This window comes from Rhopalosiphum maidis, chromosome 2 (genome assembly GCF_003676215.2).
Source record: "Rhopalosiphum maidis isolate BTI-1 chromosome 2, ASM367621v3, whole genome shotgun sequence".
NCBI lineage: Eukaryota > Metazoa > Arthropoda > Insecta > Hemiptera > Aphididae > Rhopalosiphum > Rhopalosiphum maidis.
Window position 1 is genome coordinate 48,253,637 of NC_040878.1, and position 27,450 is coordinate 48,281,086.

Consider the following 27,450-nt stretch of genomic DNA (forward strand, 5'->3'; position numbering starts at 1 on the left):
GTGGCGGAATCGCCGCGTTCGGCGCACGGCGACCGTCATCAGAACCGTCCTCGAAGGTCTAAACACATACGCGCGCCCCCCGAACCGCCGCGTGCCAGTGCAGTGTGCTCCGACCGATATATTTTATTGTTTGCCACGTGTGCCGGTCGGTCGGTGCGAGGAAGTTTGCCCTGATAAAGCGCTGTTAAAATATGTGCCATCGCCGCCCAGTGCTCGGAACACTGATAATAACGTCTATTATCACAAGTACAAGTCCGTGTACAGTTGTAGTGTTATTGAAAAGTACGGTAACAGCACATATTATGATATGCATTCACGTACATATCGTTATACAGTACTCGGCGGCGGCAGCCGTTTCGACGTGTGGAGAACGGTCTCGTATTATTGCCCCGATGTGCGCGCTTCGTTATAAACATATATACGTAGTTACCTACACATAATAATAATACGACAAGACTACAAGAGTTTTATTCATGCGCCATCGCCAGTCGATTCCGACGTTTTACAGACCACCGGTATACCGAACTGTTGCTCGACAACAGGTGTACCGGCGAGATGCGCTCATGTCCGTTTCACCTATATAGACTTCCGCTACAGCCGCCGCGCATATTATACACTTCTGCTGTTCAGGATCCGTACGGTTATGATATCGGTCCACTTGATGAAATAGAAACCGTTTTTTTCCACTTAGTAAAATAATTAAAAATTTCACGAAGTGGATATGTTTTCACAAAACGGATACTAAAATTTCAAATTGTGTAATTTTTTTCATCAAACGACCATCCACTCGGTGAAACAAAATATAATATTATTATACTGCCATTAGTTGCAATAATACATAAACCGTGTATCACAACATCGATATTATTACAATATTAAAATATTGATAATAAGAATATAAATATTGTGATACATTATTCGTGTATTATTACAACCGACGGCAGTATAATATTATAATTATATAATTGTATATTACATTTTGTTGCACCAAGTGGATGGCTATTTGATGAAAACAATTACACAATATGACATTTTTAGTATCCGTTTTGTGACAATTTCATCAAGTGGATACGACACACATAAAGTGTGTCCGAAGACGCGTTCACCAACTCGGCTATACAATATCATCGCGCGTTATTGCCGTGAAGCTATTTCGATATTAGATGGAGCCCGAAAGTATTATTATAATAATAATATTGTATAAGATGCTTGCCGATGAAGGATGCGCGTGTTTTAGCGTTGTGTCGTTTATTTCGGATAACTCTCGTAGGCGTGTCAGCGCCGCATCGACGAACGTGTATATCAAAACAAATAATAACCGCTGATGGTTAATAGATTTTACCGTAATTCTTCCGTGGGCGTGCTGAAGTCTAAAAAGCGGCCGTCGTGAGAATTCGCGTATTAAAAATAAAATTGAAAATCACGCCACTGACGACAATGTCGACTCGCACGGACGCTGCGCACGGCGTTATGCTGTACAAGTATAATATTAATTAATGTATACTACGCCACTTACTGTTATATCGATGCCTATATGCATACCTCGTACGTTTATTTTACATGCCGTGTACGATAAGATATTATTATTATTGTATACCGTATTGAACGGTCTTAATGCAGTGGACAGCTGTTAATTAAAACACTATACGCATACAAACGGACGAAGGATAATACATTCGTTTTTATATTGATTTCGTTTCATACGCTATAATAAGCGCGTATATTTATTACAATAGGTGTATAACATGTCACCCACTCACAGTTAAATGTCTAAATCATATTTCTTTCGCATGCATATATATATATATATATATTATGTGTTATTATAATAATTTACACTTTGATAAAGCATATTATTTTATGGGTCTTGCAGATGTAGGTAAACGTTGTTAAAACGATATAACTACGATAACATTTACATAATTATATTACTGTCTATACGTTATGTGATTTTAATAATTTTAATGCCGATTAAGTAGATGAATATTTGATAAAGAACTACACGCAAATGTAATAAATATATAAATAATAAATATATTTTTAAATTTTTAGTTATTTTTTCCGAGTATATTTCCACAAAACAATAAATAAATTAAATCATTTTAAAAGTATGTTGTATAAAAAAAAAAAACAAAACATTTTTTGTTGGAGTACAATATCTTGAAAAATTGTTGAACATTTAAAAAAAGCATATCTATAGTGTCTAAGATTTGATATATATTTTCATTATTTTGCATGTAAAGCGTACCAAATAAAGTTCAATAATAATTAGGTTATTGGTTAGTCTGGTATAGACTAACAAGAATTCAATATTCATTTACAATTGAAAGAACAGCTTTATTAATTATTATACAAATTAATAACATTTAATATTAAATACATCTCTTACCGTTTTTTTTTATCCAAAATAATGTAACGTTAAAAACTATTTGGATTTCTAAAAATAATAATTTATATAGTGATTATTATTTTTGAATTTACAGCAAAAGAATTTCAAACATTTCCTATATCACAATAACTTACTACAGAAGTGTAGTGACTGTTGACCACAATTTATTATTTATTATTATTTTTTAATTATAATACTATATCTAAATTAAGTAGTTGTTAGTTCATTTTTTGCAATAAATAATACTTCAATATTGATACAAATAACCTTGGTGCACAATTTGTCTTATTATTATCAATAATACATATACTAACAGTGACGTCAAAAACTAATTCATTAACAAAATTCAGGTATTCTGAAAACATACAATTTACTTGACCTCAATATGATTAAACAAATTTAACAAGTTTTCTGTTATAATATTATGCATATCCCATAAAACAAAACATCTAATGAATTATGTAAAATATCGCGTAACAGGTGTATAATTTATTAATAATGAAATATCAAATAAGATAGATAAATCACCAAATGAAATCAAAAGTAACATTCCGTCTTGCTTTAAAATGTTCATTAAACCATTTAAATATAGCAAAATTCAGTACATTACATTATTTAATGATTTATTGATTCATTACGGTGGTTGTTTATATATATAAATATTTATGGTATATTTACAATCATTAAAAACATTTCCCTCAGTTTATATTCCTAAAAGTTTATAATTATTGGTTAAAATATTCCATCAGTAATCCATCAAACACGTATTATATAGATTATTTGTCAACAATTTTTTTTCTCTTTATACCTCAATAATTGACTTTTATAATTACATACATTGGTTTTTGTTTGAAATGTTAGCATTAGCAGAGTTTTCAAACTATTTAACAACAATGTATTTTATTTTATTTATCAAATTCGTTCTACTTACGTTTATAATATTTTAATGTAATATGTCATTGCGTGGGTCAATCAACTTAGTTGTCAAAAAATTCTATCCATACCGAAATAAAACAAGGTCTTTTTTTTTAATTTACGAAAAAGCGTTTGTTTAGACGTTGCAGTACTTTCCATTTTCCAAATGAACAAAAAAAAAAAGAGGAAAAATTCCATAGGGAAAAGCGTTAAATAAGATTTTGGTTAAAGCCCGAACCGTAGATTATAGTAATTTTCTATCCGATTTTGATAATCTACGACGATATTAAAGTATAGAATGTATAGAGAACTTTAACAAATGACTATAAGTGTAATTCGTATACAGAATCACTTTCATAATATTGGGATTATAAAAATATGCGTTGTTGATAAAATATAATGGAATAAGTTCTAAGGAATTTAATGTCCTTATTCACGTTTTAAAGACACGTCTAATGAATTGAAAATTGATTTAATGGTATATTAAGTTTTTCATGTACAACGACAAAGTTTTCGGAATCTTGTAAAATATGCGATTTGTTATTGGTAAATTTTTATGCTTAAAACAATATTAGTTTTTGAACTTCTGACTTAAACAGTAAAACATAATTTAAACCCTTAGGCGATTCCTTGCAATACGTTGATAAAATGACATTCATTTATAATGCCAGTTACATCTACCTAAACAGAATGTTGAGTTCATAATTTTTAAAAGTTAAATTTATTTGGATACTGTTAAATGACGCGTAAAATACAAATTAAAAATACTCGGCGTTGTTTGAACATTTATTTTGTTTGCCACATTGTATGTCATTAAATAAAAAAAAAATTTAAATTCAAAATATTTGTTAGTTTTAATGCTACATTTTTGTAAAAAATAATGTTAGGTTAGTTTGTCATATAAAGTTAAGAAAATATAAAAGTTATTTTCTCGTGGACAATTTTCTACGTTTTTGTATAAACTTTAAATATTCATAAATAACAAACTTTATTATGTTCGATATTTGATGCATCAAACTTTTCCGAAAATTATACTACGTCATTATACATATATAGAATATAGCTATAGATAATACGAAATTAAATACAGTATAGTTGCCAATTAAAAATATTTTTATATTTTCTTGAGCAAATGTTAATGATTTTATATTAAAAGATATTATATTTAATTCGTAAAATTGTTTAGTCTTAGGAACGATACAATATACTGCAGAACTGTACATTAAAAAACAACTACTTTCATATATTATTCTTAAAATAAATATTACCATAGGTATCCTCCTATAAACTTGTACTAAGACCAGAGAATTTTTTCAAGCATTGAATTTAGGCATAATTTATTAATTAAATCCTAATGGAATAGGTAGAAGCGATCAATTTTTGAGTAACTTCATTGATTTTAAAATAAATACATTATGTAACTAGTGGTAAAATTGACAGATCTATTATATTAATAGATACGTGACGATAATATCTATCAATAATATATCAGAATAGTTCTATATAATAAAGGTTGAAATGAGTTAAGTTTCCCTGGCACCATTATTTTCAAAATTTTACATTTTTTCTACATAAATAGGCAATAATTCCACCATAATTTGTACCAATTAATATTAATTTATACCATTTATTTTTAGAAATTGTATCAACACATTTCCCACGGAAAATTAATTTCGCTTGACGAGTGACAGGGAAACAAAACAATCACTGAACAATAAATTAATGGTGTAAAAAATGTGAAATTTTGATCATATTTTGAAATTGTAGCAATTAAAATGTAAATAAGTTGTATAATAATATAATCATATAAACCGCACTTATTCAATGGAAATCCTTGAAAAAATATTCGTAATTTATAAAAAACACAATATTTTACAACACGACCTGTGCATATTGTACGCGATAAATTGTTGTATTAATTATGAAATATTTTGATTTATATTATATTACTATTACGTATTACTCATATTATATCATTATCAAGCATGCAAAAAGGTTCAAGTTTTGGGATGAAAAAAAAACATTATAGTTTTGTATATAGATCGATGGTAATAATAATAATAGTATGCGAATTATTATAATAATAAATGTATTAATATACGCCAAAATAGGTGGGTTGTGAAATACGATCTAGAGTTTAAATCCTGTATACTCGCATTTATCGTCGGTGTAAATGGAACTGCAGCCGGTGTAATCGATGATATTATTATACGCACAGTTCGTAGGCATATTATAGGTACATATTATTATGTTAGTTGTATTATTATTATCATTATCGTCGTCGTCGTCGTCGTCGTCGTCATCATCATTATATCGGTACGTAACTGCAGTGTGTACCTACAGCGAGTATAGCCTACTATAACACTACACTATATATATATATATGAAATGCAGCGAATACCAATGAAGACGACTCCACGATCGCGAGCACATGATCTACCGCAGCATCGTTCGGGTCAATCCTCTCGGTCGTTTCGGGGTGAATATTGTGTTTTACTTTCGTAAATGGTTTCCATTTCGATTTCCGCGATGAAGTGAGATCGTAATAATAAAGCATTGCGCAATAACCACATGTATTATTATACTTTAGATTCAGCCCAAACATATAACATAATAATATCAAATATGTATATACAGCGGGGAGCTGAAGAGCATACCCGCAGGTATACATAATATACGCATTTATAAACAATGTTGTTACCACAGTTTCTAAAAGAGGAGAGGGGACCAATAAAAAAAACCTTATACAATTTAAACAACTTCTGTCGCCATTTGCCACAAATTACCAATAAGTGCTTATATACTTCGATACACAGACCGGACACAAATATTTATCTGCGACTCCGCGTGTTTAACACATCATATATTAATTACATATGATATGACTGACGTACTGTTAAAATGTTAATAAAATAAAAATACTACCGATTGGGCGAGAAGTTCCCTCTGACGATGCCACTGAATATAAATATATATATTATATACGAAACAGCAGGCTATATAATATTATAATATCATATGACGGCAACGCGTACACACTCGTGCACGCACGCTATTGCACTGAAATATATATATATATATATAAATGGGAATAATAAGGGCCACACACGCGCGTCACACTGATACTATGTATATATACGTGCGGTATTGGGAAGATTCAATAAATATAAATAATATACTGAATTATACTCGTAAATAATGCATCTATTATAATAATGCACACGCGCATTTATATGTATTATACACTTTTTATGTGTATGCATTGAATAATGAAAAATCGTAATGACTGCACCAGACTATACGATATCGACAGGAGACAATTTATATATTTATGTATATTATAATCGGTCGTAAGCTACATTATTATAATATGTATTTAATACGGCATGAGGATTGTTTTAATAACATAAGTGCTCATTATCTCGAAATTTTCTTGGAAATGGAATTTTTTATTTTTTTTTTTTGTTTTGTTTTTACATATAGTTTATATTTTTCATTATAAATATCCCTTTATAATATATGCTATCAGATTTTAAACCTGAACATTTTTCTGGTAGTTTCAATATAGGTATTTATGATATAAAAATTTAATTTTATACGAATAAGTAATTAGTTTTGACTTGAAAAATTTAAATTGTTTGATGCTTTGACGAGCGGAGCTGTAACGGAATTTTTCCATTAAAAAATTATGGTCAACCTAACCTAACCAACCTTTAAGTCTCGATATTTAAAACATTCACTGTTATAGTATAGTGTATTTTAATTGTTACAATACTATAGTTGCGTGTAAATCATAAATATCGATGTGCCGTAGTTTTTATTTCATTTTTGGATTTTGGTTAATTATGAATGACGCCTAAACACGTCACGCTTAATAGTAATATTATAATGACAAAACGTTTCCGTTCGCAGATTCAATTATTTTAGTGGGAATCACAAGTCTTATTGTGCCGATAATAGGATATCGACCGTCGCAGTGAAACAGTTTTCCTCAAAAAATCGGATTCTGTTTTCTCGCTACAAATACATACCTGTACCGTCTACACGTCTATGCGCCATGTTATATTGTATTGCGTTGCAATCATATTCCATTTTTGAACAAACTGCAGTGAACGGGTTCGCCCATTATGTTTACGCCGATTGCACGCGTTTGCACGTACCGTACGTCATTATAAATATTTAGCCGGTATTAGATCAATATGATATTACGGCCAAATCAGTTATAAAATAACAATCATAACAACGCGCATACTATTACAATAACGTGCGGACGCCGTTAGGTTTTCGAATGTGCACGAATATACTTATTATGATGAAGAATGATATTATTATTCGAGTTTGTAAAATGCAGTCGTTATTTAATTTAGGGAAAACGCATAACAACATTATACTGTTGTAATTTTGTTATGGTAGAAATTGGTTGTGGGTCGATAACTCGTATAACATTTATGGTTAATTCGTGTGCGCCTCAATGTACGATGCGAAAATCTTATTCGCACACATCGCACGCGTTACAACAATGTGCATTTATAATATTCGTAATATATGCATTGCAATGTGTGCCATTGCAAGCGCGCCAGATCTAAACACCCCGCCGGGTGTTTCTCGTGGAATTTTTTTTCGATTTCTCCGAGAACTTATGACCTAAATTCTCTCCGTTGTTTATTTTTCCGTGCATTTTTGTTATTACGATTTTTTCTTATCTTATCAAATTTGCATTTAATTATATGTATATTATACTCTATATTATACGTAAACGCGCACATGGAAACATTTTTACAAACGTGTATGTGTGTATGTACCATCATGTGATCTCACGTCACGCGTCGCGGGGCGACGGCAATTATCTAATTTCCAGTGGTATTATATTTTTTCCCCGCCGCCAAGCACAAGTCTAAATTATGAAATTACCGGATTTCGGTCGGGTTACCGAAAAAAGGCGTTCCGGAAACTAGTATGTACGTCGGTAATTGTTTCGCCGAATAATCATCATAATAATCGACCTGGCCGGTGTGAGTGCAGTGTCCGTCTGCTTTGAATTAAAAAAAAAAAATTATTCATAAAAATAGGGTTACACTGCACGTGTGCTGCGGCGATATATGTATGCACCTTGTTGTTGTTGTTGTTGTTGTTGCACGTCGTACAATTTACCTATGCACTCCTCACTGAAAAATTCTTCTTGTTCTTACGTTTATATATATATATTTATGGGCACGATATTTTTTTTCAATAATTATACATTTTATACGCAATGCCGCGACGGTTGAGATCTCATTTCGTTCGGACGACTTTACAATCTGCAGTGCAACATCAGCGATATCCGGTCCTCAATCTCCGAGGAGCAGTACATACAATTCATTAGAATATTGTAATTTCGTAGTCCGTAACGTCACAAGGGACATAATATTATAATACTCACGGCGTATGGTCGTCGTACGTCGCCGTCGTTGCAAGTACGTGTGTGGTACAACCGCCGCGCCACCGCCACCGCCATCGTACGCACGCGAGTGCGTATTATTATAAAGAAGAAGTAAAAAAAAAAAAAAAAAATTAGTTTTTATACGTTTTATTATTTTCAACAAAGAAACGAGTAAATGACATCGGCGATCTGTCTGGCGGTCTGCAGACGACGTCGAGGGTCTAATAAGACTCGATGTCATTACACCATTTGCATGCGTACGTATATAATATAATCATATATGATGATAACGTATACCTTTAATATACAATATAAACATAATATGTATACACTGATAGTAATATATGCTAACCCAGAGTGAAACCCGTTTTTCTCATTCCCCCCGCGTCGTAAAATATTCAAATATTATGTTAATAGCAGTTTAAACATTTCATAATTACGTTATAAGAATATCATATTATATATATATGTGTGTGTGTGTGTGTGTGTGTATATTATTAAATGGGTACCCACCTCCGAATCGCATTATAGGCACAATAGGATTTTCGATTTTATCGATTTCGACTGTACACTGCGTGTAGGTACGGCGTATAATATAATAATATAATAATAATATGTATAAAATATCTGTGTGTGTGTGTGTGGATAGCGTGAATACCGCCACCTCGTTGTTGTTATAAAAATATTGTAAGAAAATAATATTATATTATTTTATTATATTACATCATATCGCGTTTCGGAGCTATTCGGTTTGTTTTTTATTTTATATTTTATCATCGAGTCCATACCACGCGCTACGCTATAAATCATTGTTATAGCCCAGATAGAGTACCTATGTATATAGTAGTCCGTCGAAGATTTATAATCGGCTCTCTTAACGCGTTAAATTAAAAACAAAACATCGAAAATTGATTTACGACGATTTACTTGTCTGCGCGCAGGCCCCCAAACGACGTTTCGTGTATTCTAAATTCTAATGTACAGTCTTGGAATATATTGTATAATAATATATTATACATATAAATATATTATATACATATATATAAAAAACCAAGTATCGTGATTAATATTATCGACACGAGTCGTTAATAAGACATAATAATACATATTATTATATAGTCGGTGTAGAAAAATATAATCGTTTCGGTTGTGCGGTCGAAAAATCTAAATTATAAATTTTTTCTCGTTTGTTTGTTTCCATTTTTAGCCACCATATCATTACATTATATACACGTGCGTTTCTTCCACGTCAGCCAATATATCATATCTATGCACTAATTCTATTAAGGAAAATGGTGCGTGTACTCGCAGTTTTTTTCGCAGACGATTTTATATTCTCGACGAACGAGTTATGCGCCACGTGCGACATGATCGCTTCGCTAAGATCTGGACCACTACAACTAATAATAATATTATTAAGAAATAATGTTTGAAATACACTGCGCTAATATTATCGTAATTCATATGAATAATCGATAAATTATATTATATTATGTGCATTATATGAAGAATAAAAATAATTTGCATTGTAATTTGCACATTTTTAATCTGAACTCTTGTTTTACGTATAATATCTACATCTAACAAAAATGTATTTCTCTATAAAATGCATAAATATATAATGCAGTTTTATAGATTATTTTTATATTTTATATTTATATACCTATATATCAGTATATCACATTAAGCTGCGCACATACTTCAGTCATCTACATATTAATATAAGTTTTTTTTTATCGAAAACGAAAACAAAATTATTTAGATCCGTTTGTATCTGTTCTTGAAAAATATATTTTTCATTAAGCTTGGAAGGTTTTTCAAGTCGCTATTGCAATATGACTATTATTATCGTCTAACGTCTGTATGTGCCTTTAAATCTATAGCATATTTTAATATATAGGTATTTATATATATATATATATATATATATATATGAGTGCATGTACATTTTTTTATATTATTCTCTTGTTGTTGTTAAAATGGTCAGTGTTTTTTTTTTTAATATTATTATTATTTCTCCTGTTGTCAGTCTTGCGACTTCACACACTCGGTACTTGTGTTTTGTAATTTGTTAGTTTCATGATTAATATTCGTACACTTAAAAAAAACTTCTTTATCGGTTTTTTTATTTTATTTTTTCACCATCCTCTATAATCTTTTCCTTTCCTTTTTATTTTTACTCGGACGCGTATTATATACGTACACGTAACAATCAATACAAAAATCCCCTTTTGTTTACCAAACATTATTGATGTGTGTGTGTGTGTGAATATACGTTTTATTTATTTATTTATGTACATAATATATTATTATTATTATATATATGTATATTTTTATCAAAACGAGTTCACGATAATAATTCATTGCGTCTTGTGCCCACGAGGGGTTTCGTGCATATAATAGGTCTCTGGTGTGCCAAAAAGACCCAAAGGGTCAATCCTCAATTAATTTGGAGGTTTGAATATTAGTTATAATCTATAATAATATGCTATGAGCCAACAAAAACCTTTTGTCGAGAAACCATTGTATTTACACGAGTTGCAGACACATGATTGTGCTAATACACAGAAAGCTTTTTATCAAAATATTGTATAGACACTTGTATGACACTAAAAAAATAAGACCATTTTGTATTTATAAAATGTATACATACAAATATATATATATATTATTGTTTAAAATAGTTATCACAGTATTTTATAATTGGAATTTTTTCTTAACGTATATAGTATAATACTTTATATAAACAATAATACAATATTTTCAACACCTCTGCAATAATGATAGATTTAGATTAAATGGATTCCGATTCGATTGTATCACTATATATAGGTACTCAGTCTGTCAACCTACTCACAGAGTTTTCAGGAGTTAAGAAGTGTACCTACTTGAACCAATATGTATACCTATGTACATAGAAATTATTTGTATTTGTTTTTCGAATCTTTGTCCCAAGTTTTCAATTCAAACGATATCTAATAAACTGTTTGACCAAAATAATATTTTCAATGATTTTCAAATTCTCGTGGAATAATATGTCACAGACCACTGCATTTTAGTATGATTTCAAAATGATTAGCTCTTATTTTCGAATTTCTATGTATTATTTTAGGGACACGATTCAATACAATATTAAATATTTAAATACCTATATGTCCAATTCATCGTTGGATGAATAGTATTACGATACATGTGTACTATCTATATAAGTTCACTATATAAGTGAATATTATTAATCAACATTGCAATACTAACGTTAGAATAATATTTCTACTCAAGATATCTAAATTACGTTGAATATTAAATAATAAATTATATTGTAATAAAAACTAAAAATATTTTAATATATAAATTTTATTTTACATTATACATAAACACACCTGGTGACAAAAATCATATATTTAAACTTTTAATTGAATATCACATTCTTCTTAATTCAGTTTACGAGAATCGTTTATTTATCTATGTATTACATTGGAATTTAAACTTAATATAGATATTTACAATAATATATTTATCATCACGCGAACATGTCTGAGAAAATAATATATTTTCTCATTTCAATATAGTTACGAAAATGGGAATAGAATTAAGGAATTTCAATCGAACAACAGTAAAATGGTTCATGTCAATAAACAATAAAATTGCACCACACCGTTTTTATTATTATTATTATTTATATTATTATGTTAAGAAAATTGTCAGCCGTCGGCGGTTTCAATTTATTGTGAATTCCGTTAAGAATTTACCAACGTATTAATCTCGAAGTGTTTATGTGCATTTCAAAAACTTACATTAATAAAATCAACGATTTAATATATAATAACATTATCATATTGTATTTATTTTTGACTCCATATAATATTCTATATTCAGTATGTATTATGTCCACGTACTTTATTTTATGGATCAAATACATTTTATGGGAGTGTTGATAAAGAAGTTTAACTTAAATATTATCATTATATAATATACAATGTATTTAACATAATATATTATACTTCACGTATTTTCATCAATTCGTTAATACATATACGCATATATTAAGTAAAAATTTAACATTTTATAGAAGATATACAGACCTCCCACTCTAGAGTAGACCTGGTTCTGAATGGTATAAATGGTTAATAAGATATATACCTACGTATACTTAAGAAAATCCAATAGCATATCACGGTTCAGCGTAATCCAGTTAAAATCGTGACGACTCGACCGGCGAAGTTGACGAGATATGCATATTCCGTAAGGCTGGGCGGTTGGAAGAGCCAGAGGATGATGACAACAAGGACAAAACGAATACCACAAACCATCTCGCGGGTGGTAATACATTTAATCTAATATATATATAATATATATATAGAAAGAGAGAGAGAGAGAGAGAGATAGCGGCTGCTGCGAAGGACCAAGGCCGCGCGCAAACACCTTCCGTGTATAATTACGATCGGCACCTGGCACGACGTACCTATACACCTTTTAATCGTCTCTCATCTCTTTGGATATATTTTCTCCTCCTCGCTCCAACACACACACATACATCCGCCGCACTTCAAAACCGTTTCACGTACGATTTTCAGATCTTTCGGACACATCTCTTTAATGGCCTCACGTTCCGTACCGCCACTGAACGGTCCGCGGTCTATTATATATGTATATATACATTATACACCACACCGGCCGCCAAGTTCTACTGCTGCTGATGCTACTGCAGACAACGGGCGCCCCGCGATAATGTCTTCCTTGCACGACACGCGCTCCACGGATCTTATATAAATATGTATATTACGTTGTAGTAAAACCGTATGTTCACCAGGATAACGAGTGGCGGCGGTGAGCGGTGACGATGTGTATAAAAAAAGTAATTCTGACGGCGGTGGGGCACGATCGATCGGCGCTTCGTCCCATGTAACCAAATTTATTGAACACGCTCGATCGAAGGGTGGAATGGTCGATATAGTAGACAGCAGTTAATCCATGCCATTTTCATCGGCCCAAAACGTTTAAACTACCGATTATTATTTTTATTATTATTTCCTTTACTATTGTTCACTGCTGAGTCTATTCATAATATTATGTATTATTGTTATTGTTAAAGTCCGGAAGACGATCCCAGTGCCGTCGAAAGTACATAAAACGGAAACCCTCAGGCGACTGTCGGATATATAAGTATGGACTGCGTATATTTATATATATATATACATACATAAAACATGTGTGTACATATGCGTGCACAAATGTCAGAGACCACATTTAACCCTTTTTTTCTGTTCAATGAGAAAATTCCCAGTCAAGTCGCCGCCTCGTAGTACAAAAAAAAAACTCGAACAATTCCAAAAACATCTTTGTGCGCCGCGGTTTAACTCCGTATAAAAGGGTCGAATTATCTACATTGTAGTCGTCGCCACCGCCGCCGCCGGACAATTCGGTGCGGAGTGGGCTTAATCTACGTTTTTTTCTTTGTTTAGATAACTCCCGGATGGCCACCAATATTCTCTATTCGAACGACTTGTGTAGTCACACCGTAACGCGTATTCCGCGTTTTAATAAGGACGCATCGGTACGATCGTCATTCATCGTATTAATACACAACGAATTGTACGTATTAGTATTGCTTATATATAATATATAATGTAGTATCAGGTACTAAAATTGTTTGTTTTTAAAAGAAGACTATACACACGGGTTCGAAAATGAATATTGTCGCTGCTACAGATCGTATATATATATATATATATGTAATATACTTATACATATACATATATGTGTATGTGTGTATGTATGTGCTGTGTGGGAGTGTGCTATGAACTGCAATATTATTAACTTAAATATTACGCAATATCTGATAAAGGTCAAATTCACAAAATAGACAATGATGTAATATGTGTTTGTACTATCAAAACTTCGTATGACATGCACAGGTTACAATAATTTACCTCTGTAATTAGCGAAGTACATTAAACCCGATATTACAATAGTTTCACAAAGTGTTAAGGTTTTAAAGGGTCTAATATGTATATATGTATAAATGTGTAATACGAATTTATACATGGCTTCAATTACAACTACATTACCCATGAATAGGCATTTATTTTCTGACTCGAATAATTGTTGATAAAATTAAGTGTGTATATTATTGCAGTCAGTAATGTAGACTTTTGAGATAGTTATGTTATGTTTTATTTTAAAGAAAAACTTTTCTAATATACATAATTTTAGTATAATAATTTTTATATTTATAAAAACATTTATAAAAATTTTCCACGCACTAAACTTAAATAATAAACTTAAATAATTAAATTAAACTGGAATTAGGGTTTAGTAATTATAGAACTATATTAATTATTAGAAATTAATAGAGTTAAAAAGTTATAAACGGAAATTATACATGATCTCTAAAAAAAATCCAGACCTATTGTATTATGTATAGATAAACGTATAATATAATATAATATAACATATTAATTTCATAAATCACTTAGGTAATCATTTTTAAAGCGACTTCTTCAATAATAAATTATAAATGTAAAAAAAAATTAATCTAACTATTTTAATTTCCAGAAGAAATGTCCAAATCAACTATGTATTATCATGGAAAAAGAAATATATATTTTAACGATATATTATCTATTGTGGTCAAAGAACGCAGATTCGATCAACGTTTAATTTTAAAACTATCTGTGACGATGACGAGTGTTGGCTGTTCGTTATAAGTGAATCTCAATAATGAACTAGGTTTTTTAATTAAGTGCTGAAAAAAATAAAAAAACATACAACATGAATATACGCGTTTTGTAATATTGTATAGAAAATATTTGTAGAAGTATGTCTTTATTATTTTACCTGCTTAAAATTAACGGAAATATCTTCATCTAAAACTTAGCTAAAATAAATCAAAATTAAGCTAGAAGTTAAAAGAGAGGGTAAATTAGTTGTACGTCATAGTATTCAATAGTGAGTAAACATACATGGATTTATTTAATCGTCAGTCGCAATTTAGCCACCTCTAGCGTATTACAAAAATTAAATGTGTGCAAAAAGGAATATGTAAAAAATAACTACAATTAATAAGGAACATAAAAACACCTCTCACGCCCGTGATGATAGGAAGTACAATAATAATTTATATTTTGGTTATACAAGTTAAGTAAACCGAATCAGATTGATTTCCAAAAATATTTACTAATTATTGTAATTTTGTCCAGTTATCAACGCACCATTCATATAATCTAATATATAACAATTAGCCTAAAAATATACATACACACGTGTTCAAGTTTAAAATATAGTTATTAATGTTGGTCAACTTAAAATTAAACTTAATTTACATCAATAAATTAAATAAAAAAAAAAACATGTTATATGGTACATGGAAATAAGAACTTTATTTTGATTGTATATATATTTCTACTATTAAAATTATTATTATTTCACTACAACATTTGACACGTACAATAAAATTTTGACACTTCGACCTCCAATCGGTAAATTTAAATTTAATGTGTGTCTATAAAGATACCTAGAAATTCGTCGATTCATTATCCGGTATACAAATGATTAAAGAATAACTTAAGAACTTGGTTAGATTTCCTTAAAAAACAACCCATACCTGTGGCGTTCAACATAATATAGCAGAATACAGATGGCGCTGATGCTACACAAAATTATGCTGTACTGTATGATTTATATTTTATGTATACACCTATAGATTAACCTATCACTAACTGATGTCCGTATCACTTGTGAATATTAATTTCAGAAGTCCATCGTCCTGGAGAATCCGCTTACTGTTAATCCTCTGCAGCATAAACCGACGATGAGCCGATGGAATGAGTGACGGGCGGTTGCAGGCCAGCCGCAAGATTTTGAAACGAGAACGATTGATGGTCCGGTGTATCCACGTACTACTGCAGCTGCAGTCCAAGTATTTACGCCGCACAGACGTCGACGAACAAGATGAAAGAGGAGAGGTATAAAAATACGAATAGAGTAATGTAGGTATACACACTATACACACTAATTTTGTTATTACATAACATTATAATATGTATACAACGAGTTCAATGGTCTTCAGAGCAGCAGCTGCAGCATCCGCGATAATTAACCGAGAAATTCGGCGCGGACCGCACCCGAAGAGCATTTTTTTCCACCTCATCTACCTTGTTTTGATTTTTTTTCGAATGATTGTTTCGTAAATGCGGCTACAGCGTCCGTCAGTGTAACTATTTCCGTAAGCCCGACGGCACGTGATCCGATAAATCCGATATCCTTCAGCAATAATAATAATCATGATGATATACTTATACTAAATTGTTATTTTATTGTGATGCACTAGTTTCCATCGACTCGTTGGCGCAGCGTTTTACTCATTATTTATTTTATTATATAATATGCTTATACTAGAAATACCTTCGTATCAGTTTTATAGTTTTACATATGAACTAGAACGGCAAAAAAGCATTACGTCAGAAATTAATTATGCAAATTGTTGATCGTGCGAAAACGTTCAAGTGATCTAAAAACGATTGTTTCATATATACCTATGCAAACTGTATCACAATAATAACGTACCAACACAATAAACATGATATTGCCACAAGTGAGATGAAATACTACAATACAATAACAAACTATAAACGTACAATAAATTGCATTTTATTATGATAAAAATTATAATAGCAAATAGTTGTGTATCTCTTTGTTTAATAAAAAATGGAAATCAAAATAGGAACTAGGATATATCTACCTTCAATGAAATTCTAATTACTTCGTTTTAAAATTTTTAATATACGTGTAATATAATACGTGTAGTACCTACACTATTTCCGTTTTAATTGCAATTAATTTTATGGAATAACATATAGTTACAGTAGCTATACACCGTACCTATCTCTAAAACACCAATAAAACTAGACAATTTTCTAATTGGAAATATCTGTAATTATATATAATAGGTCTACGTTAAAAAAAATGAAAATATTTTGTGCATGTATAGTGTTTCCTATATAAAAGTTAATGAAAAACTCGTGTAATTAGAACATAAAATTATTGTATCGAGATAGGTATATTATAATACACTTTGTGCTTTTAACGTTGCAGGTTTATCGATTAAAATAATTATTTTGAGTTTTCGATCTGTGAAGACAAGAACAATACACTTACATTATAAAATATTAATAGCCGTTACGATAATAATCAGGGCAATATCTTCGTCGATATTATGCCAACAATATTCACAACAGCTTATAAGTATATAACATACATATACGTAGAATATATTATATACTATTATTTACTTTAAACGGACAACTGCGAAAATGCAGTCAGACGAAGTAATCCGCGTGCATTATTATAATATTATATGTACCTATAGGTGGTACCGTGAAAGAGTTCATGATGTAAATTAATAACGCGTTGTTCGAGATGAAATCAAAAATTCGACTAGTGATCGAATGATAAGTTTTTTACGGTTTTCCTATCCCGTTTACGGATCATATTATGTGCTATCTCCGGAAACGAAATGATAACGTCAACAACACAAGACGAGCCATGCGTTTCTATGTACTCATACATATATATGATACAATCGATATATATATTAAATAGTATATAAGTCTTGGACCGTCGTTTTGATAGGGAGTGGAACGACAACGGCCATTACATAGTGTGTTTTTGACTATTGCATTACTATTTTTTACTATTACGTTAATGAATATTTCCCAGATTCTTCTTATATATTTAAATAGATATATATTTGTTTAAATTGGGGTGCGGCTCATTAGGGATGTTTATTTATCATCTCTATTGGACTGAAGAGTGGTTTAACGATGGACTGAGAGACCAAATTAACGATTTGCGAGTTATTTACCATTGCGGATTTCGAGGATCTCATGTCGAAATATCTGTCAACTATTCGCGGACAATCCGCTGCAAAGTCGTCGTCGGCCGGTGTGGGAAACGATCGAGCGCGCGTTCTCGCTGGCCAGCGCCTGCAGTTATATCGGCGTCTGTGCTCGGCGTTTTTTACCGTCTCCGAACCTTTTTTTTTTCAAAATTGTTTTCCTCGGTTTTAATTGGTGTGATCGGTGGAATTGAATACGAAAAAAAGTAAAAACCACGCACCGCGCGCCTATACAACACGATATATACTATTGGGTATACACGTATAATATAATAATAGCGCACTCATCTTTCGGACCTACAAAACGCATTTAAACTGCATTCTTTGCAGCGGCATCGCGCAATGGCTTTTTTTCTCCTCCCCGCCGCGCGCGCACGCACGCGATACTCATCGTACATACATCGATATATATATATATATATATGTGTATAATATATATTATGTAGTAGTGTACAGTACGCTAATTAAAATCGATCGACTACTCGAGGACGTTAGTAGGCATATGTATACACGTGCATGTGCGCGCGTGTATCTGTGTGGGTGTGTGTGTGTGTGTGTGTGCGCGCGTAATTGTGGAGGAGAAAAAATCGAGACCTAAATGCCGCGACTAAACGTCAACGTCTAAAAAACCTGAGCGGCGGCGGTACGACCATTAAAATAGCTTCACATTTGCGACATTAATTCCGGTTCTCAGAACGGCGCACGCGTATAGAAGCGGCCACAAAGACCCGTCGCGGGAGTTCATTCACTGTGCGGCAACCACCGCCGCCACACGGAGACGCGTTTTATATGTTATATTGTATTGTAAGCTGCATATTGCGCAAGTATAATATATGCGATGTTATTATTATTACTTCTCGCCATATTTATTTCTCAGACTGCGCGGCGATCATGGTAATAATAATAATATTGATAAATGTGTACGATATTTTGAAAGTCCAGTGTTGCAGCACTTACTGTTTCGATGGCGGAAAAGTAAGTTGGACTGGCCCTAGATAGGGATGGGAAAAAAACTTCCTCAACTCCCCCCCCCTTGAATCATTACAAAAAAAATTAAACAAACGATTACTACTATATATATATATATATGTATGTATGTATTAGTACGAATATCAATACGAAGCGCGACGGTATAATCCTAAGTTTCTAACCGTTTTCTAAGCTCATATGCCATTAAATTGGTCAGAAAAAAACACATTTTTCAAATCAAAAAATAGAACAGAAATAAAGCCGTTTACAATGTCGCGGGTTATGGCGCGTGTAATAATATAATGTATACGATCTCGCAGTATCGAAAACAAGAGACTATAATTCGTGTTATTATTGTTTCTTGCATTTCGCCGTCGTCCCGCCGAAGACGGTTATGATGATTACCCCGTAAAGTTCTTGAGCGGTATGATAATAATATAAGCGCTCGCTCGTTTCTTTCTTGCTCCGTCGTATTATATCATATTATCGTTGTTGTATGACGATTGACGATAACGTAAACCTTGTCATATTTTAGTGCAGGAATGGGGGAATGCTAACTCATAGTGTCTCGCACACAAAGAGTCGGTGCAGCAATTCGTTTAATTATTTTGCCGACAGAAAATGGACGACCGTTTATTTATTATTATTTTTTTTAATTTTAATAACCCTTCATGTTTATACTTATAACAATTTTTATTCCACGTATATGCAATATGAGTGCAACATTTTAAACGTTCAATGATCTGATAAAAAAAATATAAAATAATATCGATTGAAGACCAAAGTAAAAATCGATTATTATTATTGAATTATACAACACGAGAATATTCGTCTCAGGTAAATGTCCAACCATTAGACTTTTGAATGTGTGTAGGTATAATATGTACATGATTTGTGAGAAACTGAAAACAAAAAAAAATAAAATAATATATCGAAAACATATTCTCGCATACTATATTATATCCATATACATATTATAATAATATTATAAGCAAGCGTGTTTGTATAAGACACCATTAAAACGTTCAAGATAAATATTATTTGATGGGTGATGTGTGTAAAATATTGATAGTCATGCCATTTGGATATACCGACAAGACGCGTATTATACACATTGAACATACGTATAATGTATGATTAAGAATTATTATTATTATTATTATTCGTATAAATTATTATATTATTTTCATACTATCGTATTTCTTTGATAATTGTTATTTCATGTCGTGCGTGCACAAACGAATAGAGGAATTTTTTTCTTTCTTCTTAAAATCTAAAAGTTTTGAGTAATAATAATGGCCAAAGAAAAAAATTGATTCATATCGCAGTTAAACATAATATTCAGTAGAGGAATTATAACTGAAATGTAAATCCTGGTTTTATCTCCGTGCACAATGTTATATTGAAGACTAGCGTATTATTTATTGTTTCGTTTTTCATTTCTGTGTTTCCGAGTTATGAATAGCGAAGAGAAGGCTGGTGTATCGGCATTTTTTATTCTTATTCTTATTATTATTTTTTAAACCATACGCACATAACGGAACAGCTCGTTTACACGACGATTGTATCAGTTCTTGATGAAGAGCCGGTTATTACGTTTCGAACAGTTGGAACGTAAAGTGCGTTTGTAAAAAATTGCATTTGACAATATAACAACAGGCAACGGTGTTGCATAATGTGCATAGCATAATATATACTGTAATAATGTTATATCCCTGAAAACTGCTGCAGCAGTATAATAAAATGTGCGTATAGGTACACATACTTTATTTGCCTATTTATTTTATGTGACGTGATGATTATTGGTTTATGTTTACGCACACATTAGTTATACTTAAAAACCACGACGCGAGTGACCATTATGATTATAATATTATGTCACATTGATATAAGACGAGAAGGAAAATATAGGTTTTCAATTGGCCACTGACTGAAAGTTCCGTATTAGATTTACGATGACTATATAGTTATCTATACTAAATTACTAAGAATATTGCATTTAATAATATTATAATATGAAAAGCATATTCATTCAGATACACTGTCTGCAGTATTTATTGGCATTAAAGTTTTCCAGACATCCGTTAGAAGGGTTTGTAGATTTACGCGACCCTTGGGTACCATTATACAGTGTCTTTTACTCGAATAAGATACTTCGAATCATTGATTATACATTCCTATCTACTCGAAGTACAAAGGTGAGTTGTAAATAACTTTTTTACCGTATCATATAAGATGTTCGTTTATGTAAAAAAAAAAGGTTTTTACATCTGAAAAAAAAAGGTAAGCAAATTACTTCCGAACCAGCTGGGTAGCAAAACACACATTTCTAGCGAAACTTATCCATTTCGTAAACGAGACGATTATCAACGTAATTTTTAAATTTTTTTTTTTGCCTCTTGATTATAATCAAAGAAAAAACAGCTGCCCAACTGTAAGAACGTCTGGTCTTTTTTAAGTCAGATAAATCGTAATAATAATTAAAATAAGTTACATTGTTTCAATTTATATCAAAATCGTTATCTAACTATATATTTTAAGAAAATTGTATAGAGTACAAACTTTATCTATAAAATATACAAAAAGAAAAAGAGAGATTTTAGAATTCACTGGAATCTCCTCTCCTGTCCACTATAAATTTTAGTATGATCCTACACCATTAACTCTCGAAAATTGTTTGTGGACACTGTCTATACTCGCAATTGCTATTAAAGTAGGCATCCACGTTATTGGAATATACAAAAAATCGCTTACTACCTAAATTTCTCGAAGTCATCAGTCAATAGCTTACACAATAATACAATATAATAATTAATCTAATATTCAAAAAATCTTAATATTAGGAATACTCGGAATTCGAGTAAAATAAAAGTTCGTGACCAAACTCGTTACAAAAAATAATATTTGTATGGTATTATGTAATATACATATTAGTGAATATCAAGTCATAGATGTATGTATATACTATTTTATAATAGTCACGAGAAATATGACTATTAAAAACGCCGTACATGTATAATTATTACATTATATACGAAATGAGCTATATATATATACATCGGATCCGCCATCGCCACCGCCGAACTGTATCTATTTGTACGCTCTAGATTTCGTGTTGCACTTTTTCGCCTCGGAGCCGTTAAAAAAATGTCTGGCGCGTTTCGAAAATAATATCCGACCTGTAGGGCAAAGATTGTAAAAATATATTGAAAAAAAATCATCAACGTGTAACGCCGGAGTCCGGTTCGACAAACATTTATTTTTTTTTCCACATACTACATACGTTTTGAAGGCGTGTATCTGGAGGCCCTGCCGATCGACGTGTAATAATAAATAAATGATTAATAATGAAAATATACGCTCACCGTCAACCGATACTTTAGGCATGAGGGGTAGGCCGGAGGGTACGCACATGTGTATTGATATACATGTACACACACACATATATATATATAGGTATCGGGAAGGACCTATATACATAATAAAATATATACATAAATACGCGTACCTATATACGAATCCATCGAAAACGACGCCAAAGCGCGTGCATAATACACACGATATTATTATTATTATTATATAATAGCATCTTCTGTGTATGTACGCGTATACATATCATGTATATGGTACGCGCGCGGCGGCGGAGAGACGGTGGTAATTATAGTGGCTGCTTCTGCGACGCTGCTGTGGGATTATTAATTTTTATATTATTATTATTATTATTATTATTACATGTATCTATAATATGTACACCATACACGTATTATAATAGTTGGGCACAAAAATTACGTCGCTTCCACATGATGATGACGATAATAATAATATTATACGTGTACTCGCGCGCGCCGACCGACCGGGCCGGGCGAGATATCCGAATGAAACTGGTCGGGGAAAACGGCGGGCGTCACATACCTATACACACGATAATATTATTTTATAATAATATTAAAATATATACAATACGCAATACCTGTGATAGGAAGGCAATATAACTCATATACTTATAATAATATTCACGTAGAGACGACGAGTAAGGAGATGATGATCGGCGGCGGCGAATAACATTTTTATTTAATTTTTCCAACGTAAAGTATAATAATATTAATATTATAATAGCTTCTAGTTTTTTTTTTTTTTTTTTAATTTTTTTTTACGATCGTCCGGTAGCAACGACTGCTGCGCGCACACACCATCGCCGCCACTCGATTTATTCGATAATATTAAGAAGAATATTATAAACTATCGTCATTATAACGATATTATCGTATGTTGCGTATATACACTGACACTGCGCAATAACTGCGGACGAGCGCGCACGCCTATAACAAACAAATACAGTTATACGTAGTATATACGCGTATTATTCTAATACATTTTCTCAGTATAGAGAGGAATATTATAATTATTATCATATTTTTTCATCCGGATATTTCCTATAGGTGTGATATTATAGTTTGTATATTATTATTAACGAGACTCCAAATTGGCGGGTATCCAAAAATCATTCGGATAATCCGGATCCATCGTCTTCGTTTAACTCATCGTTTAAATCATTACTGTGATTATTATTATTATTATTATTATACGTTTATGTATGAAATGCATTACCATAATTTATAATTGTTGTACTTCTGAGCTCGGGTATTTTCAGAATTTCAGATACCAATAGAATGTAATGCTTCTTCGACGAACAGCGTTTTACACGCGACCGCCTGGACATGGATAATAATATTATACTTATGTAATATCATAATATCGTGACATAATCATGTTTGCTGCCTTGCGTTGGCTGTAAAAACGATCGATCTGAATTTGACATCAATTATACGTAATATTATTTAGTATACAGTAAGGTAATAGTATGTACCCTATGATCGTCGGCCTTTAGTTTGACTTAACCTTTTTTTTTTTTTTAATGATAATGTAATAATATATTACGATCTATATATATATATTGTACAATAAGCATGCTTTTTGTTTGTTTTCTTGTAATTCTTACAAAAAAACTTGAAAAAAGATGTCACTCATATTGTTATAACACATTATTTATTTATGAAATAATTGTACTAGTTGCAACACGGGTGCAATGTTGTTTTCAAAGGGTGGGAAGTGGATGTGTAATTTAAGATTTTGCGTGCTTTTTTCCAAAGCGAACCATGGGTTATGGATAGAGTAGTTATATAATTGTTTTAGAAGTAATTTCTATGATTCGCAAGGTTTTTTTTAGATAATAGGATAAATGATTACAATGGTTTTTTTCAAGAGGTACCTAAATGATCTAATGGCATACCGTACCATAGTGTTTGGAATTGTTTTCAACCGTGCATATATGTGATACAACATAGACAATTCATTAACGGCGATCGTTTACCAAGTTCGTTGAACTTTCATTATCATTCTATTATATTATATATACATGGACATAATATAGTATGTGTTATAGACACATAATGACGACGTCAAGTTTTATTAGATTACTATATTATGTATCTACCACCACCACAATCGCGTGCAAATTTAAACCGGAATCTAATACACCTATTATATTATATATAAATATTCTGCACACACGTCCCCGGGAGAGTAATAATTTTCAATATAATATATATATATTTTGACATAAAATTAATTTGGCCACGATATATAACACTCTGGTAATTATAACATTGTGAGACGCCTGGCCGCGGGTCCGCGTGAAACTGGTTTACGCCAATAACAAAGAGGAGCGGATACCTATTACCTCGCGTATACATTTTATAGTTGTATATTCAAATCGATTCCGGTCGAGCTGCCCGTCAATCAAAACGAACGATTTTCGAATAATTCATGGTGAATACCCGATAAGTCCACACAACATTATACGACGATTTACGCGCAGTGACACGTGCGGTGCGATATATAATTAATGTTATAAATATATTATGAACGGCGTATCTAACCCAACCGCGCGTAAATTTCGTACTTATTTTGTTTACAGTTTGGGATTTATTAAATATATATAATTAATAAATTCGTGTATTGCACAAGCAATTTAACATGGTTTACAGATGCGCGTGCCGATTAAGGTATATCGTATACCATTCCCATACTATTCTAGTCGCAATTTCGAAACGAATAACCCACCACGGTAATGTCGGTTTGCAATTAAAAACCGAGCGATAGTTTCCCACTATAGCGTGGTATGAATGATGCTAGTCATCGACTAGTTAGCAAATAATTGCGAACTACTTAAATTCAGGTTTGTATTACCTTTATATTTAAATACGAAATGAGCAAAGATTTAATTTTATGAAAAAGGTAAATATGACCTTGTTTTTTTTTTAAGGTAATTGTTTTTTTGAATTGATACCCCTGATAAGTTTACTATCCGGAAGTCATGACATCCACATGGAAAATCTACTATGCAAAGTCGCGTTTGTAAAAAAATAATTTAATCTTACGATACAATACATTGACTTCGATACAATATTTTAAAATCGACTTGTAACTTCATTAGTTACTTGATAAAGCGATTTATGTTTTTATTAAACCGTTTATTACTTGTGACTTAACATAACCGATTAATAGACTCAAATTACAATTCTTTCAGCCTATTTGATATAGATTGACGTATCGATGGCACTGCGGCATGTTCGTGAAGCGATTTGTTCGACGATTATTATTCGTATTTGTTACATACGCCGTCGTCGTATCGCAATATTTCGTTTTGTTTTGTATTCTCGTATTCCGCCGAATACCACCATACTGCAACTCTATGTACCTTTACTTCATTTAAATACAAATTAATATATCCATTTTTACCACGATAGTGATGCGTTTTAAATCTACTTGCCCATTTAACGTCGAATCCAAAGCTTTTTGGCGATTCTCGACGATCCCGTTGAAACTTACTCAGTTAGTGAAGGTTAGGTTAGGTTGCTAAACGAAAACAATCCAACAGACTGGGTAATATTACGTTTGGAATAGAATATATTATACGTATAATATTGTTTTCATATTATCGTATCTGTACGAAAACGCAATGTGCTCGACATATTGACGACGCAGGTATGTTATACGGTTCGTGCGGGCGCAATCACAACTCTCGTCCCGCGTTTAATCTCCGGAGGATAGCGCGTGTATACAATAATATTATAATATTATACTATAGTGAATATAGTGATCGGAAAGAAAAAATCACTGGACACCGCCGTTTAAAATTTGAATTGCAATATCATCGCAACCTGTAATTACGGGCGCGCAGTCATGCAACGAGTTATTTTGGTTTTTTTCTTCTTCCTAATAACAAATTTCGTCGGACAACTGATTTTCGTTTTGTTTTTATTTTTTTCTTCTGTTATTTTTCTATTTATGTATGTATATAGTTTTTTTTACCCATCAGCATAATAATAATAATAATAATAATGAGAGAAATGACATTTAGTCTGCGAGCCGAGTTTGTGATCCGGAACATGGACGGGCTATTACCGCGCAAAATATGATATTAAAGAGAAATGATCTCTAGCAGTCAATTGCCCGGAGGGCTTTCGACGGTGAAAATACGTCTAAAAATGTTTGAAAAAACATATTAATCATTGAATAAAAAAAAAAAGCCTATTTCGAATTGAATACGTTTAGGTAAGTACCTACAATATAATCAGTAGGCGCGCATTAAGTATTAGCACGTCATAATATTATATTAAACTCATTTGTGCGGGTATTGCACGTCTGTTTCTCTGATGTCAAGTATGATAACGATTCTTTTTTTCTGACGACAAAATCAAAATCATAATATTATAAGTGCCTGCGTTTATATTCGAATTTCGAATATTTTCCTTATGCGAGTTACACGCACCTGCTAATTCGATAGAATCAATGGACGCG